The sequence below is a fragment of the Phascolarctos cinereus genome, unplaced genomic scaffold, assembly GCF_003287225.1.
Source record: "Phascolarctos cinereus isolate Bilbo 61053 unplaced genomic scaffold, phaCin_HiC Scaffold_2;HRSCAF=192, whole genome shotgun sequence".
Classification (NCBI taxonomy): domain Eukaryota; kingdom Metazoa; phylum Chordata; class Mammalia; order Diprotodontia; family Phascolarctidae; genus Phascolarctos; species Phascolarctos cinereus.
The window spans coordinates 142,585,040-142,605,924 of record NW_027555625.1 but is presented as its reverse complement, the minus strand read 5'-3'; the positions used below and the strand labels follow the sequence as shown (position 1 = coordinate 142,605,924).

Here is a 20,885-nt window from a genome sequence, read left to right as displayed (position 1 = left end):
CTCTAAGTGTTAGTGTAAAAGTTTTTAAATTAAGAGAACTATCCATAAATTCATGAATATAGAAAGTTAATTTAGACAGTATAATTTTTTGATTGAAGTACTATCTTTTATTGTCTATATCAAATAATATTTAATTGAACATGTTCTGTTCACAAATTATAAAAAACAAAACATCTTAAACAGGAAGGAGCTGGGGTAGGAGGACAAAGACATGGAAAAACATGAAGGCCTCTCTTATTGTTCCATTACCATTCTGTTTGAAGTAGTTTCAGGACGATGAGATCTCACACGTTCTAGTCAGAAATCAGATGACCTCAAAACAACCTCATTTCAGTCTTAGGCCTCATGTCTTTCTCTTAAAGCTAAAAATAAAAATACATATGAATGAACAAATGATTGTGAAATGATAATCTAGCATGACACTAAGAAATATAAAAATATCAGAAATAATTTTTATTCACAGAAGAATGAATATGTACACATCACCACACATAGCATTCAGTGATATCCAGTACTACAGGTTTTTGCCAGTATTTTTTCCCCTTATCGTTTCTGTACAATGAACATTTACTTCTGTTTTGAAAATCAAAAGGCATTATTTCACATGTTAATCTTCTGAGTTACTAACAAATCTTTTTTTGCAGTTAACCAGCTCCCAAAAATAAGGAAAGATCATTCTTAAGAAAATGAGGAGCCACCTTACAGTGGTACCTGCTTTACACAGAAACTAAGGCAAGTATAATCAAACTATAAAAAACACTTGCTCCTCCAAAACACACACCTAAATTCACTGCTTCTAATTTTAAACAAGGGTTGAACCAAGCAACACAACAAAGTGAACAAAAAGTTTCTGAAGTGAAGGTTTGGGTATTCCCCCAAAGGAGCTTCTCTGCACAGACCACAAAGTCAAAGTTACTGTAAGAACACAAGCAAATTAGGGATTAATATGAACCTTTAACATTTCCCCTTTCCAGCTCTGAGATTTTAAAGAGCACCTGCTTCCTCTACCTTCTTGGTGAACCTTTTTCTCTATATTCCCTCCTTTCTAAAATTCTATGTTATGATGACAAGTTGATGTGGGAAGTGGAGATGAGAGTAGGCTGAGGAATAAAGAGGCTAGAATTTCAAAATTAAAACATTTAAGATCTATAGAAGAAAAGACACACCATTTTAGAAATACTGTGCGACTGAAATAACACAAAAGTTGTTCTTTCCTCTGGAAAGGGCTTTCTCATTGAGTGAAAAGTCTGGCTGAACAAGCCAATTGTGCAAATGCAGAGTCTCCATTCTGGAAAGTCCAGTCATCAGCTTTCCTCTTATGGAAGCACAACATTTCAGTGGTCCAATGAAATGCTACAGAATGCTGTTGATTGGGTATGTATGCTTAAAGCAAGCATGGAGCGCTATATAAATCAAATATGTATACTGGGGTAGAGGTGAAGCACTGCTATGAGAAGATAGTCTCCTTCAGCTAAGACATTTCTTTTCACTTCAGTTTGGTAACTTTATTTATCTCTAGTCTTGAAGACATAGGTGGGTTAAGATTCTTCCTGGACTCCCTAAGAATTCCCCCCCCGAAGAAATTCCCCAACAAAGCCACTGAGAAACCCCAATCTGGGGAATTAATAATCTAGTTTGTCAGCATTACGTTTGTGTTTTCATAATCCCAAATTAATCCAAAAATGAACTCTGCTTCCTTGAGCACTATTACTTCCTAAAAGTCATTCTATTACATATTTAAATTATAATTATCCTGTTTCTACCTATTTTTAATAAAGACTATGGCATCCAAATACCTTTAGAAATTATTTTAGTATTAAGTATATTATTCAACTTCTAGGGATCAGTTTTTTAAATGGAACTTATATTTACATTAAAAGGAACAATACCAACTACACAAGTAGAGGAGAATACAAATAAGTCTGCTAGAAAAAGAAAAAATCATGGCCAAACACCTTAATACTTTATCTTGGCCCAAAATAGGACATGTTGGAAAAGCTTCCTAAAATGACTGACAAAAATGAGGTCTGTTTCAACACAACTGCTCTGTGTTTCCCATTCAGTTCTACAAGACCTTACCAAAAAAGTGACTTTGTTTTGTCAGAGCCTAGTGCTACGGGCATATTTCACATTTCAACACTAAAGAATCTGTGAGACAACTCACATCATGGCATGAGGGGGATCCAGAATTCCCCAATGCTACGTATGACTGGAGTCAACAAACTCCTAAAGGTCCTACACAGGTCTCAAGTTCAGGACCAGCAATGGACTATATATGGGGCAGAAAATGAACCTGAATAAACTGCATTGGGATGCAATTCTATAATGCTTGTATAGCTCAGTAATTATTTCAGGTACGTTAGCCTTTTGAGGAGGGTTGGGAGAAGTATTTCCCACCAGTTCCTATAACAATGACCAGCATATTGTAACCAGTCAAAAATACTTCTTTTAAAATGAGTGAATCACCACAGATTTTACAAAAAGAGACCATGTAAACAAGGTCAAAATGATGTTTTGAGGTATTTAAAATTAAGTTTGTATGTCATGATAAAACAAAAAAGAGAAGGAATATAACAGGCATGTTGTACCTCCTATTTTTCTAAAGAAGTAGACTTTTCTCAACAATACTCTTAAGGCAACTTGTTAATTTCTTTACCTTTTTTTTTTAAAAGAAAATTTATTTATATAATAGTTTAGTCACAATCTAGCTTAAAAGATGTTAAGCCATTGTAATAGTGGTAGCTTTGAAATTGTATAGCATTTTTCTTTTCTTTGGGAAGACTCCCATTACCAATTCAATTTGGCATCTCAAACGCAGCAGCTTGTCTTAGATGCAGGGGTGGGGAACCCTCAAGCCTGGAGGCCACATGTGGGCCTTTTGATTGAGTCCAAGTTTTACAGAACAAATACTTTTATTAAGGGGATTTGTTCTGTGAAGTTTGGATTCAAAGGGCCACACTTGAGGACCTAGAGGGCCACTAGAAGGTTCCCTACTCCTGTTTCAGAGAATCGTTCTAAGCCTTGGGAGATTAAGTGACTTGCACAGTGAGCCTGTATGTGTCAGAAGAACCAGGTGAATCCAGGACTTCTTGACTCTGAGACTAGCTATCTACTATGCAAAACTTCCCCTCTAAATTGTTTCTTTACTATTTCATATATTGAGTCTTTGTAGGCATTCAAGCAAAACCATGTCTTGTTGGGAATCAGGAGACAAAAGAATAAGCAAGTGAAAAAGGTCAACATTAGAAGTCTGCTAGAGGGGGCTGCTAGGTGGTGAACTGGATAGAGCAACGGCCCTGGATTCAGGAGGACCTGAGGTCAAATCCGGTCTCAGACACATAACACTTACTAGCTGTGTGACTCTGGGCAAGTCAATTAACCCCATTACCTAGCCCAAAATTAAAAAAAAAAAAAAAGGAAGGTTGCTAGACAAGAAAAGTCAAGAAGATAACAAGGTTCTATTTGGATAAAGAATCAGAGCCAAGAAATTAGCATCTAAGTCTAGAGGGCAGATTTTAGTCAGAAATCCTGGGGGTCCACATAGGCAGAAGGGTTTTGGGTTCCAAGTAAGAAGACTAGGTTCAAGCATTTTGGAATCCAGCACAACTGGTTAAACCAAGTAATCGTTCATTTGCCCTGTAAAGGGAGAAGACAGCAATAACAGGAATGTATGCTGGTTAGGAGAAGGCAGTGATGTCAGGAAACAGAGAGAATGTAAAAGACATAAAGAATGCCCAACAATATTATTATTACTTAAATATAATCCAGTAATACAAGTATAAATTATTTTAAGTAAGCCATCTGTAGAAGACTGTGTTCTTGTAAACTACTACTGTGCACAAGAAATTTAAAGCAAGGGCAATAAAGTCTTTAAAACAAACTCAAATGAAAACCTATTCGATCTTGTCCTCTCAATCAAGAGACTTTTTGGGATTCCAAAAGTTTCTTTCCTATGTTCTAAAAGAATGCTTACACTTTTATCCACATTTTAATAAGAAAAGTAGCTTTCATCTACACAGTGTTTTATGGTTTAAATGTCTATGTCTAAAAAAATACTAAGTCCTCTCAAAAATCTATGAAGCAAGTGGAGTTTATAAAAACCTTCAGAATTTTGCCAAACCACGGAATTATTTTAATTTGGTAATAAAGCACACATGGAGAAACCAAATTGGAGTTGGCCATTGCCATGCTGTGTCATTTCTGCATTTAGTCTCCTCAAACTTCTGAATATTACCCAATTATCTATAATACGCACTGGTGCAGAAAAAAAATGAAGCAAAATAAAAGCCAACCAATGTAAATAAATGGACACATACTGAAACAGCCTGATTTTAAGAAACAAAAACAAACTCCATAATAAGACTGAAAAGTTAGTTTTTGATTGGTCTGATTCAGTCAATATGCATGCTCAATAAGGCATCATACTTAAGTGAATACATACAGCACATGACTGACAGATGTCTAAAAACAGACAGATGGATTATATGTACTTGTCTACTATAACAACTTTGTTCTGCAGGCAACCCTTTAGACTGCTTTGAACATTCTACAGGGTTTCATGAAATAGTCATTTTGACACCACTATAGACAATACAAAAAATAAATTACTTTGTACTTCAGGGGACTGCCCTTCTGCCACTATTAACCAATTTGGCCAGCTGGGTAGGAATAACATGTGGAGGGAGAGAAAAATCTATTTTCATAAGAAAAAACAAACTCAAAATGAGAAGACATATGAGTAAATTCAGTTTGTATCAGTGGAGGAAATGTGTTCATTTATATTCTGACTCAAAATTTAAGCTGATTTTAATGAACTATGTAAGTTGAAAAAAGAAAGTGGCATATGCCACATATATAACTAAACTAAAATATTTCCAATGAATATTCTTGAAAACTTTCTTCAAAATAATTTCCAGAAAAGCACCAATTGCATTTATATGTAGACATCCTTGTGTTAGTGCTATAGAATGCAACACAGGAAAATTCTTGTTATTATTTTTTTATATAAGCCTTTATAAACATTTTCTCTTCTAAAACTGGACTAAGGAAAGGACTTTTATTCATCCAGGAAAAATCGACTGTCTCACTTAGGAAATCCACCCAAATTAGCAAAGTATAAGGAGCTGTGCTAGAAGACCACATAAAGAACATACCAAAAATACGCTTTCCCCTTTTAGGGCCTTCGATGTCAGCACTCCTCAGTTTTCTTAGAAACACAGACTACTTAAAGCCTTGAAAGGAGTTAAGATATCAACCATGTCAGCCTTTCAATCTGCAGATGAGGACACAGACTGAAAGGTGAAAGGACTTGCCCAAGGTCAAATAGAGAGCAATTATGTTTTTTGGCAAGTTATCACATACTAGACAATGTCATGGTACGTTTTCTTTTACTCGAGTCTAGAATTATCACTAGTCTGAAGGGGTGCTGTACTTTTCTCCCTCAAATTTGGCTTGCATAAAACTTGAATGTGGCTCATAATTGGTATTATTTTTCAATGAAAAAACGTATGTGTCTGTGTGTTAAAATGAATTATCTGAAATAAAAGGACCTAACGATAAAGTTACCAAGCATTCCCGACTCCTTAGATTGACTCCATAAGCCTGACAGCTGCCACATTCATTTGAATAAAGGTATATCCTGAAGGTAAGATGGAATCATCTTTGAAAGAAAGAGGTGAGAGATACATAGATACACAGATAGACCTATACATTTATAGAGAGATGAGAGAAATGGAGATATGTATAGAGGAGGCAAGGCGATCTGTACCAGTTATTTCATTACTGTAAGAAACTCTCCCCTGGAGTAACTCCCTCTCCACTGTACCAGTGAATGCCTGTACCTTTTCTGTAAGTTGCAACTTACAGTCTTAGAGCAGGGGTTCTTAACCTGGGATCTGTGAACTTAAAGAATTTCAATTTAATTGGCTTTCATTTCACGGTATTTCATTTTATGACTTTAAAAACATTTTTCTGAGGCATCCATAGGCTTTACCAGGTTCATAAAACAACAACAAACCAAAAAGGGGGGGGGGGGTTAAATAACCCAAAGGATTGCCTAAAGTACTGACTGGTTAAGTGACTTATCCATGGATCACAGAGTTAGTATGTATCTAAGATGGAACTTGAACCCAGGTCTTCCTGACATTGAAACCAACTCTACTACCAATCACACTCACTCTCACATACTCTCTCTCTCTCTCTCTCTCTCTCTCTCTCTCTCTCTCTCTCTCTCTCACGCACACAAGAAATCAGTTAGTACTGATTATTTATTTTTATTTTGATCATAGGATTAAACTCTCTTCTTTAAGAAAAGCTAGCCCCAACAACTAAGTCAGACTAACATAGTCTCTTAAGTCTAGGTTACCTATAGATCTAGTGAATGGACAGATTGATAAGACCTTATCATTTAGTAGCAGATAATTTAGAGGAATAAAGTAATCATAGGATTATAAGGGGGTTTTTTTTGTTCTTTTTAAGGCTAAGTTTCCCTTTATTGGCAGCTGGGGAAAAGGGTGTTAGCCAAAGGTTAAGTTCTTAGTGGATAAGCTTTTTTTCTTGAGCTACAGTTTAAGTTGAGTAATGGAATCTTCTAAGGTTGGCAGCTGGAAAACGGGGTGAGGATGTGAGTGGGGGAGAGAGGAGGAGACAGGACTGCTAACTCCAAACCACAAGTTCCTCTTTCCCAGTAGGTTTTCTGATTACAAAAAGTATCACCTGCAGGACTGTTAGGTTAAGAAAGTCTGGGAGAAGTGTACTAGTCAGATGACCCGCCTTCTCCAACTGAATTATGTTCAAAACAAGTTTCTATAATTTTTTTATTCCTCTCTTCTGTTATAAAAATCAGCTCTGTAAATCACTCTTTATATCTGACATCTGAGGAGTCAGGTGACCTGATCCGATATACAAATGCTAGCTTTGCAAATTAAATCACAGATTCTTGGTAACTTTATCATCAGTTCCTTTTATTTCAGATAATTCATTTTAACACACACATTTTTTCATTGAAAAGTAATACCAATTATAAGCTATATTCAAGTTTTATGCAAGCCAAATTTGAGGGAAGAAAGTATGGCACCCATTCAGACTAATGATAATTTTAGATTCAAGAGTAAAAGAAAACTTACCATTACATTGCCTAGTACAGGATAACTTGCCAAAAACCATAATTGCTCTCTATTTATATTTTTAGGTAGGCTAGAACTCTTGAAGAAATTGGTATTTAGGTGGGGAAAAGTATTCAATTTTCTGTTCAAGAGTCATTTGGAGCAGGCTGTAGAAGAACGTAATCCCTAGGTTTGGTAAATACAATTTAATTGTTCTATTTTCTTCATAGCAATAAAAATCCACTACACACACACATATACATATACATATATATATCATTCTATAACTTGTTGTCTAAATTCTTCACATACAAGAGCCCTTCCACCACCATTTCTCCTTCCATCTAGAAAATATCAAAGTCTTTCTTCTATCTTTATTATTGCATAATGAGATTCTTGACTAATATCCACAATACTGTATTTCTCAAAAGACTGCCCTCAAGGACAAAGACAACATAAACACAGTGAGATCTAACGTAACCAGGACTCATAAATCAGGTACTGCCAAGTAATTAGTCACCTTTAAAGAGTAGGACAAAATGACAACGTGTCAATGAAAACACCAAATGACGACGTTGTTGTTGTTGGGTCATTTTGACTAGGTCCAACTCTTCCTGATCCCATTTGGGGTTTTCTTGGCAAAGATACTGGTGTGGTTGGCCATTTCCTTCTCCAGCTAGTTTTACAGATAAGGAACTGAGGCAGACAGGGTTAAGTGACTTACTGAGGATCACACAGCTAATAAGTGTCTGAAGCTGGATTTGAACTCCTGAAGATAATTTTCCTGACTCTAAGCCCAACACAACACTCTGTCCACTGGACCATCTAGCTGCCCAAGACCAAAAGTTTAGTTCTAATAAAGTTCAAAGGAGTTCAAAAAGCACTGTAATTAGATGATAAGTAACCAGCTGACTTAAAAGCTGAGATTGCTGAAATAACTACAAAGAGGTCATGAGATTAACAGAGGGGGAAAAGAAGCAGTTAAAAAAAAGTGAAAAGATAAGATGTGCCACCCTTCATTCTTTTCCTCTCCCTCTCTCAGCGCCCTCTGTAAATGAAATTAAGGCACAAGCAGTGAAGCAAGTAAAAAGGAAAAGCCAAAGGTGTAAGACAAAAGCTGTGAGAGAAAGATATTCAAATGCTTGCTGGATGATCAGTGGCAAAACAACTAAGGGAACAAGAGAGCTTCTCATTAGGTATAAATAATCTCTTGGTTAGGATTTGGAAAAAGGTAGGGCTGCCCCAATTCTTAAATGAAATAAGGCAGCCTCTGTAGCAGCGTATGTTCCCATCACATAATTTAAAGTGCATCTCAAAGTCCCATGTGTCCTCAAAAATAGCTACTCATATGATAGCTGAAATTCCTACCATTTTTGCTAATGACTATGTCTAAAGGAAGGTCTTAAATGTAAAAAAAAGGGGGGGGGAACGTGTGCAACAAATGTTCATTCACAATAACATATAAGGCATCTCTTAACACAACACAAAAAACTCTTAATAGTATCCTTTATCCCTTAAAATTGGGGATAAAGGGATTCTAGAACATCCAAAAAAAAAAAGCGCCTCATAAGTACACTTAAAATTTTAAAACTTACTTTTTGCTCAAATTTTACTTTTAATTACACTGATTAAAAAAATAGCTTTAGCCTCCAAATGAGAGGTTACTGACACATTTTCAAATGAAAAACGCTCTGTGAACTGTATGCATTACAATATCTCTAATGACAAATAAGTCAGGGGAAAAGAACATGAGCAGAGTTTATTTTCTTCATTATAGCTGAATAAAGTTTCTGCCACCACCTCACACTGCTACGTTGTCACTTTATATAGTTTGGCAACACAAACGTTTAGGTATCAGACATTTTTCTTTCCTCATAAAAAGTGACTTACAAATCCAATAACTGAAAACATTCATTGTATTCTAATGCTGCTGTGTCTAGATCAGAAACATAAGTCTGAATACATATATTCATGATAGTAAAGATTTCACTGGTCAGATATTATATTGACACACCATTCTCTGAAACTGATTTTAATTTCACGTCAGTTTAGTCTTAATATTGGTAGCCCAGAACGCTCTTAGGAGATTGCTCAAATTATCCAAGGAAAAGAAGAGTTAAATGTATCTTTAAGAACATGTATAATCTGTCTTTGCCACGATATCAAAATAAATGAACATGCAGTTGTAGTTCTGCTGGGGCTGCCAAATGATGTTAAGGCGCTCTATCTAATTCTTTTATTTAGGGACATCCGTATAGTCATTTAAGAATACTGATTGACCCTAATAATTAGAGAAACGCAAATTAAAGGAACTCTGAGGTTCCACCTTACACCCATCATTTTGGGAAATATAAAATTGGGGGTGGGGGGGAAGAAAATGATCATTGTTGGAGGGTCTGCTAGAAAACAGGCACACTAATGCACTTGGGAGCTTGCTCTATCATGCCCCAGAAACCTATTCTTCCTGAAAGCTCACTCCAGCCCTATAATTCATACAATAGAAGTACACTCTGAGGCCTTTCCAAAGGATTAGCAGCTGCTCCCAGAACTCCCAGGCCAGCCAGCCTCACTTCTCTCCAGACTACACTCTGGACTTTCTTCACCATGCATCCCTGGAACAGGGCATCTTCATTTTCTTTCTTTCTTTTTTTTTTTAAAGGCAATTGGGGTTAAGTGACTTGCCCAGGGTCACACAGCTAGTAATTGTCAAGTGTTTGGTCTGAGGCAGGATTTGAACTCAGATGCTCCTGACTTCAGGGCCAGTGCTCTATCCAGTGCACCACCTAGCTGCCCCAAAGGCATCTTCATTTTCACCCCATCCTCCTTTCAGGTTCATTTCATATGATATCTTTCTCTACTGGAATGTAAGCCTCTTGAGAGCAGAAATTATCTTTCTTTCTGCTTGTATTTTTTTTTCCCAGAGTGATTAGCACATAAGGCTTTAATAACAAATACTTGCGGACCAATTGATTGGTAAAGCAAAAATTGGTACAACCATTCTCAAAAGAAACTTGTAAACTTGCCCCAAAAGGCGTTAAATTGTGCACATCCTTTGACCCAGTAAAACCACTACTAAGCCTTTATCCCAAAGAAATAAAAGAAGGACAGGACTCCTAAGTACCAACACTATTTGTACCAGTTCTTTTTGTAGTCACAAAAAAATGGACACCAAGGAGTGCCAATCCATTAGGAAATGACTAAACAAATTCTGGTAATATGAATGGAATATCACTGTGCTATTAAAAAAATTTTAATGAATGATTTCAAAGAAAACTGAAAAGATTTATGTGACCTAATGCAGAGTGAACTTAATAGAACCAGCAAAACAATCTCCACAATAACATCACCTCCCCACCCCACCCACCAAAAAAGCAAGCCTTAAAAGAAGAGAAAACTCTGATTAATGCAATAACAAAGTAAAATTCCAAAAGACCAAAGATTCAGCATGATACTCACCTCCTGACAGAGGGAGAGAATGGACTCAAGATGTAAAATGAGACACTCATTTTTTTGTATATGGCCAATTCAAGGCTTTACTTTGCTTGAGTATGCATATTTGTTATGGAGTAATCTGTTACTTTTCTTTGTTCAAGGTGGGTCTAGGGAGTAAATTTGTGTTAACTGAAAGAAAATATCATTTCATTAAAAAAAACTGATCACCTACTATGTGCAATGAACTATGTTAAAAGCCCTGGTAGGTAAAAAGATAAAAAAGATGCTTTCAATTTACATTCTACCAAAAGGAGATAAATTTTACAAAATTATAATAAAAGGGGCACGATCATTATAAAATGATGTGATTACAATATTACATTTGTATTCTATGCTAATACGGAGGTGGGGACTATTATTGTACCCATTATAAAACAGGAAGACAAGGAAACTGAGGCCAGAAAAGGTTTAATGACTTGCCCAGGGCCACAGGGCTAATAAGTGTCTGAAGCCAAATTTGAACTCAGATGTTCCTGACTCCAGGCCCAATGCTCTAACCACTACACTACCTAGATACTTTGGGTAAGTTGTTTCCTGTTATTCTTACACTTGAGATTTGCTTACTGACTTATTCTACATCCCCTTCTTCCAGAGTGCCCACACTCCACCAAACCAGCCCCACACTCATGACTAATGACCATTCTTTTATCAAATCCAATTATCTTTTTCTCAGTTCTCATTCTCACTATCTCATAAATCTTATAAACCTCTAAAATTGTGTGAGTGACTTATGCAGTAGCATGTGATGCATACAAACTTAACTATTAAATAAAAAATAGATTTCTATATATCTCCAGTTTTTGAAACTCATACCATAAACAGTAAGCTCAAAATAAATATCCATCCTTAATATAAAAGGTGACATCAATTTTTTTTAATTATAGTACAGAAGAAGGTATCTTTTACAACTATGGCTGGGGGAAAATTATTATAAACAAAGGATAGATTGTAAAATGACAAAACAGTTAAAAAGTCAGAATTTAAAAGTTTTTGCATGGATAAAATCAATGAAGATACAGTAAGAAAGAAATGGTGATTGGGAAAAATACTTACATCAAACATCTCTAATAAAATCTGATATCCAAGTTATGTAAGCAATTGGCACAAATACATACCCTAAAAAACACCCTCCAATAGCTAAGTAGTCAAAGGATAGGAACAGTTTTGAAAATAACAGCAAACTATAAATGAGCCATTTCAAATCATACTCGAAATTTCTAACGAGAAAAATTGAAACAACTCTGAGGTTTCATTCCACACTCAGCAAACTGGCACAGATGAGAAATAATGTGAATAATCAATATTGGAGGGATAGTAGAGAAGGGGATTTATATAAAAGATGTTTTTGAAGGTAAATTCCAAATACCTTGGCAATAGATTAGATATAGGGGGTGAGAAATATTGAGGTATCAAGTATGATACCTAGGTAGCCAGTCCGAGTGGCTGGGGGAATAGAGGTACCTTCAACAGTAACAGAGAAGTTTGGAAGGGGAGAGGAGTAAAGGATGAAAAGAAAGAGCAAAAGATGATGTGTTCAGTTGCCAACATGCTATATTTAAGATGTCTACAAGGACATCCAGTTTGATATGTCCAACAGGTACCTGGAAATGCGAGACTGGAAGTCAGCAAAGCAAGCCCAGTGCAAGGTAAGCTGATCTGAGAAACATCAGCATAGACATAATCGAAGCCATGGGAGGTGATGAAATCATAAGTGAAATGGTATAGAAGGCCAAAAAAGTCTCAACAAGGAACCCTGAGGGACATCCATGGTTAGGATACATGACCTGGATGAAGATCCAGCAAAGGAAATAGAGATGGAACAGTCAGATAGGTAGCAGAAAGAAAACCAGGAGGGCAATGTCACAAAAACTCAGAGAGAAGAGAATATCCTAGGAGAAAAGGATGAGAGAAGTCAAGAATGATGAGGATTGATAAAATGGTCATTAGATCTGGCTGAGATTAAAGAGAAGATAGTTGTAGAGAGTTTCTAGGTGATGTGAGATGAAGAGAAAAGAGGGAACTCTTGGCAAATGGTCTCAATTTTTTCAGCAAAAAAGATGAGGTAAGGCTCTCAGTGGAGAGAGTAGGGGAAGGGGGCTTTGAAGAAGGATTAAAAAGTCTGGAAGCCAGTGGTGAGAGGTAAAGGATTAAAGTGGCAAAGTGTAAAAGGATTACCTTGCCGCAGTGAGGGCCCTGTTAAGATATATAAAATAAATTTATAGTGGACCCAGTCGACGGAGTTTCATTATTTTCTCTAGCTTCATTAAACTGCACTTATGTGGGAGTAAAGGTGGGATAGGTAGATGATGGGAGTGATCTAAGGCAGAGGTTTAGCAGGACAAGATTAGAGATATGGTTATGGGTGCAAAGAACTCAAGAAAAAAAGAGTGTAAGGGTTGAAATAGTCCACCAAGAGCTCAAGATGGAGAAAGGAAGGAGAGTACCACTAGTGCAAGAGTGATGGCCTGGGAAAGAAGTGCTCACAATCACTAAAAGCTGCTTTTAGACATTAATGCCTTAGTCTAAATCTACCTTTCCAGAATCACCTTCTTCAAAATCTGACTACAGCTAACTTTCCAGATTTAGTATACATTATTCCCTTTCACAAACGCTATGTTCTAACCAAAGTGGCTTTACTTGCTGTTACTGATGTTCCTTTGCCCAAACTCTCCCCCTTTATATAAGCTGTACCTGCTACCTAAAACAAAATCCCTTCTCACTCTTAGAATCTATAGCTTTTTTGTCTCACGGACCTCTCATTAAAATAATGTTTTAAAATACATAGGATTCGGGGCAGCTAGATGGCACAGTGGATGGAGCACCAGCCCTGAAGTCAGGAGGACCTGAGTTCAAATGTGGCCTCAGACTAAAAACTTGACACTTACTAGCTGTGTGATCCTAGGCAAGTCACTTAACCCCAACTGCATAAAAAAAAACAACAAAAAAATATACAGGATTCAATATTCTTTTGAAAAAATGCTCTAAATCACTAATAATTACAGAAATGCAAACTAAAACAACTCTGAGATACCACCTCACTCTCAATCAAACTGGCTATGACACCCCACCCCCAAAAGTGAAAATGACAAATGCTAGAGGAGCTATGAGAAAACATAAACTTCAGTGGACTGGTGGTGGAGCTGCAAACTGGTCCCATTCTGAAAAGTAATTTTGAACTATGCCTACCCTTCGACCTAGCAGTATCCATACCAGATCTATACCCCAAAGAGAAGAGAGAAAGAGAAAAATGATACTTAAGTATAAAAATATTTCTAACAGCTTTTTTTTGTGGTAGTGAAGAATTAGAAACTGAGGAGATGTCTATCAATTGGGAAATAATTAAACAAGTTAGAGTATGGAAATATGATGGCATATGATTGTGTTAAAAGAAATGATGGAGACAGTTTTAGAAAAATCTGGGAAGACGAGTATGAACTGATACAAAGTGAAGTGAGCAGAACCAGGAGAACAATTTCTATAACAACATTATAAAGATAAAGGTTTAAGAACTCTGATCAATGCAATGACCAACCCCCATTCCAGAGGATCCATGACAAAACATGATACCTACCTTCTGACACAGAGGTGACAGACTCAGGATACTCAAAGATAATTTTTGGACAGAGTCAATACAGAAATTAGTTTTGCTTACCTATGCATATTTATTGATAAAGTTTTTCCTTTTCTTTTTTAATGGGCAGAGTGGAAAGAAAAAATATATTTTAGTAGAAAAAAGTTTTAATTTTTAAAATGCATACATTTTGTCTGGTGGAGTAACTACCAGACTTATTAGCATACTCTAGCACATTAACATAAACTGGATGATGCAATCAGTTAGTTGGCTATGTAGACACACAGTTTAATATCTAACACTTACCTCACAGGTTTATCATAAGGCTTAACTGAGATAATAATAAAAGCATTTTGTGAGACTTAAGGAGCTACATAGATATCAACCACTATATCTGTTGAATGAAGTGAAAGAATGTGTAGGCAGGCAATATGATACAGCAGAATGAATGATAAATTTGAAAGTCAGAGAAGTCAAGTTCAAATCCTGATTTGATGGATGATTTCAGTTGGGTCATCATTTTTGAGTGCTGGTTTCCTTACCTACAAAATGAAGAGTTTGGTCTAGAGCAGTGATTTCAAATTCAAAGGAACAGGGGCCATTAACCCACACATAAGCACCCCTGCAGGCTACAAATTGACTTAATTTTTAAATGTAATATTATTTATGTTTTATTATATTTGTATTTATTGTCTTATTACACTTTAATCTGATTTGGGACGTTTTGGGAGTGTTCTGGGCTGAAATCCTCCAAGATACCTTTCAGTCCTACATCTATGATCCTTTGTGGGAAAAGAATATTACTGAAGTCACACTACAAGGCTAGAGTTTGAACTCTGAATCTGGCAGACAGTTGGAGAATGAGAAGAGGCTTTCCCCCCCCTCCACACACAATAGTGATTTTATTAAATTAGTTGCTTTATAAAACATTGCAGATGTCATAATTGTTAACATAACAATTTACCAAACTGTAGTAACTGTTGCAGTTTGCTAAGCATGTTTGTAAAGGAAAGGAAATGCCAAAACCCTGTGAAAGTTGTTGTTTCAGCCTAGGAGAACAAAGAAAGTTTTGTTTCTCAGACATTTTCAATCAGGCAAATAAAACAGGTCAAGAATTTCCCCCCTCTTAAGAGCTGCATCAGTAGAAATATTCCAGTAAATATAAACTAGACTTTATACACTTGAAATACCACAAGTTGGATTTTGTCAAATGCAATAATGGAGACATTACCTCTGCGGCTTCAAGGTTGGTGGTTTTTGGTCATTTAATTTTTAAAATGTCAAACTAGTAGCTATTTGAGGCACAGTATCCTTACTCTGAAATAAGTAGTCTTCTTTGCAATGTATTTTTAAAATCCTCATGCTCTACCTTAAGAAAAAGCAATTTTAATACTAGGTGCACACCCACATGCCCTTGTTGCAAACTGCTTTTGTTTACAAGATATGAAGTAGTTCAAGGAGGTATGGTTAAGGCTGTATTATTGAATGGTGCTGGTAAATACTACACTTTTTTTGTCACATTGCAACTATTGTTTCCAATTTAGTGACTCTGCAGCCCTGGAATCAGATAGCAACAATGACAACATTATTAGGATTACTTTTACTGTGATTTAGTAGCAACTGAGTTTCCCGATTTCAACCCCTTGGCAACAAGAACCAAGCTCCCCATTGCATTAGCACCTAAGTGTCAAGGGGTTAAGTAACCAGCACAAAGATACTGCACTTTTGATTGTAGCATTTGGCCGAACTGAAAGGAAAGGAAGTTGTGCTACATGTTCAAGGGCAACAGAAGAAGACAATGGGGAGAAGATGAAATATCACACGAAGTCTTCAAAGTCTTGCACATATCCTCCATCACAGCCACCATAGTCTGTAAGATCATCTTTCATTGTAGCCTTTAATCCTCCTCCAGGAACCACACCTTTCTTCTTTTTGGCTTTGCATTGCTTTTCTTGTTTCTGTTTTTCACTGCATATAGTTGTCAATGAATTGGTGATCTTTTTCAAGTCATCAATTTCCAATGAAATATACACATCTCAAACTAATGCTTCCAAGAAACTGGCATAATATAGAGATTTTTCATATTGTGTAATTGTATCCTTTAGTAACTTGCCAAACTCTGTGAAGTCATCTCTTGAAGAGGGGTTCATGCCATCTATACCACAGACTATGTTATTAACACCAAAGGTTTCTTTTTCTAATTCAAGATCTGCCTCTTCCTGTAATTTCTTTAGCCATAGTTTATCTGCTAATTGTTCTTCTGGTGTAAGCTCTTTAGATTCTTCAGGCTCTTCCAACCTTTTCTTAATTTCTTCTTGTCTTTTCTTCTGTTGCCGTTCTTGATTTTCTCTACTATTTTCTTCTTTTCTGAAACTTTTGTTTCTGGTTTTACCTCTGTCTCCTCTTTTTTTTCATCATTATCATCCCAGTTTTCCATGACGTCGTCATCCTCATCCTCGCCCTCCCAGCGGTCCCCGCCAGACAAGCCCCCTGCCTTCCGCACCAGCTCCTCCACGAGAATGTGTCCACGTCCCAGGAGTCTGAGTCCCCTGCCACCGCCGCCATCTTGGGCCGGGTGTGTGTGAGTGTGAGAGGGAGAGAAGGGGGAAGGAGAGCCCAGTAGAGGCTTTTAACAGCAGTGACAACATCAAACCCATGTATTAGAAAGATAATCTGGAAATTGTGTATCAGACTGAAAGAAGTAACAACTCGAAGGTGGTTTTTAGGAGTTGCTACAAGAGCTACTGAAATACATTTTAAAAGCTGTTATAATTGCCCAGGTTATATAAGGGTTAGGCCTCACACTAAAAACTAAAATAGGAAACATGAGGGAGCTACTACTGAGGCAAAAATCAACAAGACACAGAAAATGACTTGATGTAAACAGGCAAAGGCTAGGGAAGCGTCAAGGATGACACAGGTTTTAAGCACAGGTTACTGGGAAGATAGCCGTATCATTAACAGAAATGAGAAATGAGGTAAGCAAAAGTTTCCAAGAAAAGAGAAGTTGTTTTGCACGTGTTGAGTTTGAAGTGCCAGCAGAGTATTCACATGGCAATGACAGTTATTCCATAATATATAAATGCCTCGTTTACCTGGCTCTGTTAGAGAATAAGGTGTTTTACAACTGAATTTAAGAAGTAAGTTTGAATTATCAGGAAAATCATTTAATCATCTGATCATGTAACATATTTTATAAGGATTTACATTTCTCTGCCTTCTACAGACAACACTAAAAATAACTGAAATTTTTAATGACAGTTTAGTGAATAAGACTTGAAGTCAGAAAGATCAAAGTTCAAATTTTACCTCAAATACTTACTATCTGTACGATCCTGGGGAAATCACTTCAGCTTTATGCATCTCAAGTTTCCACACCTGCAAAATGAAGAGGTTGGTCTTCTGTGACTTTCCTATATTGTATTATGTTGAGTGTGATGTCCTCAGTGAACTCTTTGTCCCTATTCTAAATGGTTCTAGTTGTGCTTTTTACAACCATTATCTCCTTTAATGGCAGCTGCCTCATCTTCAGTTCCAATACAGGAAAACATAGGCATCAGCTGAAACCAACTCTTAGTAGCTCTCAGATCCAAATATTACAAACCAAGCTCTGAGTTATTGTTTTTGTTGGCTGTCAAGACTTAAGAAAGTGATGAGAAAAAAATATTAATGATGCAGATTAAACTTAAAAATTTGCCACACTTTGGAGAGCCCATTGTTTATACAGCTACAAAACTGGACTAATACTTGAGGATCTATTTCATAGGGCTGTTGTGAAAGTACTTCATAACCATAACAAAATTATGTTAACTATGAACTGCTGGTTACCATTCTTTACATTCTTTGTTCTTAATTTGACAAACACAAAAAAGCTATTTCCATATACAAAGTAGATCAGAAAAAGGATATGTGAAACCACATAACATCTTATTTTTTATAAAGTATATAGTAAATTCAGCATGCTATTTTCAAAGCTGTCCTGCTTATCAGTGTTTCCTTCTAAAGTTCTCTGCTCTCTTCTGTTCACTAAAATTAAAACTATCCATTTAAAATGCTTTAATGACCCTCTTTTCTTCTTTTACTTGGCCACACTATCACTAGCTCCCCCAAATATCCTACCCCTTCATGTTAAAAACAAACAAAAAACACTCCTCCTAACAAATAAACACAGCTACTGCAAAGGGCTTTAGTAAGTTGCTCCCAAAAGCAGTGTCTGTAGGAGTGAGGCCAAAAAGAATTGGAAATTGAGGGGATGCCCATCAACTGGGGAATGGCCGAACAAGTTGTGGCATATGATTATGAAGAAATACTATTGAAATGATGAGCAGGCAGACTTCAGAAAAACCTGGAAAGACTTATATGAACTCATGGAAAGTGGAGTGAGTAGAACCAGGAGAACATTGCACACAGTAACAGCAACATTGCGCAACAATCAACTTACGACTGACTTAGGTCTTCTCAGCAACACAATGATCCAAGGCAATTTCAAAAGACTCATGATGGAAAATGCTATCGATATCCAGAGAAAGAACTGATGGGAGTCTGAACGCAGATCAAAGCATACTGTTTTCACTTTGGTTTTCCGTGACTATTTTTTGTTTTGCGAACTATACATTTTTTTTTTGCAAAATGTTTCTTCTTTCACAACATGACTAATACAGAAATAGTTTTACATGACTTCACATATATAACATATCAAATTGCTCACCATCTTAGGGAAGGGGGAGGGAGGAGAAAGAAGGAGAAAATTTGGAACTCAAAATTTTTAAAGAAATGACTATTAAAAAATTGTCCCTACATGTAATTGGGGCGGAAATACTATTAAAAAAATGAGGCCAACCTCCTCCATCAGTGATGAAAATGAAAAGAAGCTGATTAGTGAGCTACCTGAAGTTGGACATGAAAGCACAGCACAGGCAGACATTTGAAGTTTCAGCTGATGACCTGGATGCAAAAGAAAATGTAATGACATAATGGTCACTTCAGAACTGATAGGTGGCACAATCCCCAAACTAAAGAAATCCTTAGGGAAGTAGCGATATCAGGATAAAGTGGGATTTCCTCCAACCATCACCACAAGGCAACAGCAATGGGGCTCTTTATTCCATTTTTTTTTGGGGGGGAGGATGAAAAACTAAAAACATTTCAAATTCTAAAAGGCTTTTTAGACTGATAAAAAAAAAATGATCATGCCCTCTCTATATTGCTCTCTCTAGCCCTATTCACCCAAAAGGAATCACATAATCTGTTTAATAAATCAGATCTATGTGAAAAAAAATATTTTTATAGCTGTAGAAAATACTACTGTTGTTGAAAGTTAAATGGATTGTATAATAGATTTAGAGCTTGAGGGGGCCACCGAATATAATCTAGTCCAACCCTGTCATTTGCAGATGGCATTTCAAGGCATGGCCAAGGTGACACAGCTGGCAATTGGCAGAACCAAGTTTTGAATAGAGGCTCAAATTCTCACATTATACTGCTAAAACAGGACCTTTTGAGAATGTGTAGATTAACCAGATAAGGCAAATCAAGTCTATTTTTAATTCCTCAAGCAGTGCTGAGACAGTTATTGAGAATACAAAACAAACAAGACTTTTATTTGATTTCGAATACACAAAATTTTCTTCGAAATGCTGTAGGCTTATCTTCTTGTAAATGTTTCTCTTAGGCAAATACTAAAAATAAGTATAACTTCCCTGATATAACCACCAAGCAGTAATTTGGTAAGGAAGCCTTGAAACATGCTGAAAAGCAAAGAAAAGTCAATCAGGGATTCAAAACATGCCAAGGATCATTTTCAAAGCAAATTGTTGAACATTTGCTTTCTTCTTTATGGGTAAAAGAAAGCCTAATTAATCGATAACAATCAAAGGATTCAACTGGTTATTAAATAGATCCCCAAAAAAACAATAATGGATAAATGCCACCCTCAAGGAAGGTCTATATTGCAGTTCCTCCAGGTATCTCTCCTTAGCCTTTTCATGTCCAATATTTCTATCAACAAATGGCCAACATAAAATGCTTATCAAATTTTCAATGCCATAAATCTGGTGTGGATAATTAACATATGAGATAACAGCTCTTTTGGATCCTTAAATGGCAAAAAAATGAACCAAATTAGTAAAATGAAATTTAGTATAATAAATATAAATATACGTTAAAATAAGGATAGGGGAAAAACAGTGAGGTGATAGTTTGCAAAAAACTGATCTGGGAGTTTTGGAGACTTAAGCGCAACAAGAATCAAAAGTATGTTATGGCCATCCCAACAAACAACATTAAGCTCCATTAGCAGAATGCTTCCAAAATAAGGCAGGAAAACATCATAGCTTACTTTGCCTCTGTCAAGACAGCTAAAGTACTGTGTTTAATTCCTAGTGCCATATTTTAGGAAGAATATTTATAATAACTAGCATTTATGCCCTACTCAAGGTTTTCAAGGCGCTTTACATATATCATTTAATTCCCCAAAACAACTCTGAGATGGAGCAGTTAAGTAGCACAGTGGAGAGAGCACTGGCCCTGGAGTCAGGGGGACCTGGGTTCATATCCGGCCTCAGACACTTGACACTTACTAGCTGTGTGACCCTGGGCAAGTCACTTAACCCCAATTGTCTCACCAAAAAAAAAAAACCAACTCTGTGAGGCAGTTGCTGTTATTATTTGCCCTTCATAGATGTGCAATGAAATTGAGGCTTAGAAAGAATAGGTGAATT

General features: G+C 36.5%; 1 protein-coding gene, 1 long non-coding RNA gene and 1 pseudogene across 2 annotated transcripts in view; all 3 read right to left on the bottom strand.

Moving 5' to 3' along the window:
- The window catches only part of XKR6 (XK related 6), a 378,420-nt gene that overhangs the window by 292,050 nt on the left and 65,485 nt on the right, over window positions 1–20,885 (bottom strand).
- Window positions 331–19,112, bottom strand: LOC144455813 (uncharacterized). Its single transcript, XR_013484606.1, has 3 exons — window positions 19,054–19,112; window positions 17,489–17,544; window positions 331–362 (listed from the first exon to the last, which is right to left on the bottom strand). It is a non-coding gene; the product is annotated as an uncharacterized LOC144455813 (long non-coding RNA).
- Window positions 15,501–16,756, bottom strand: LOC110210179 (eukaryotic translation initiation factor 3 subunit J pseudogene; annotated as a pseudogene).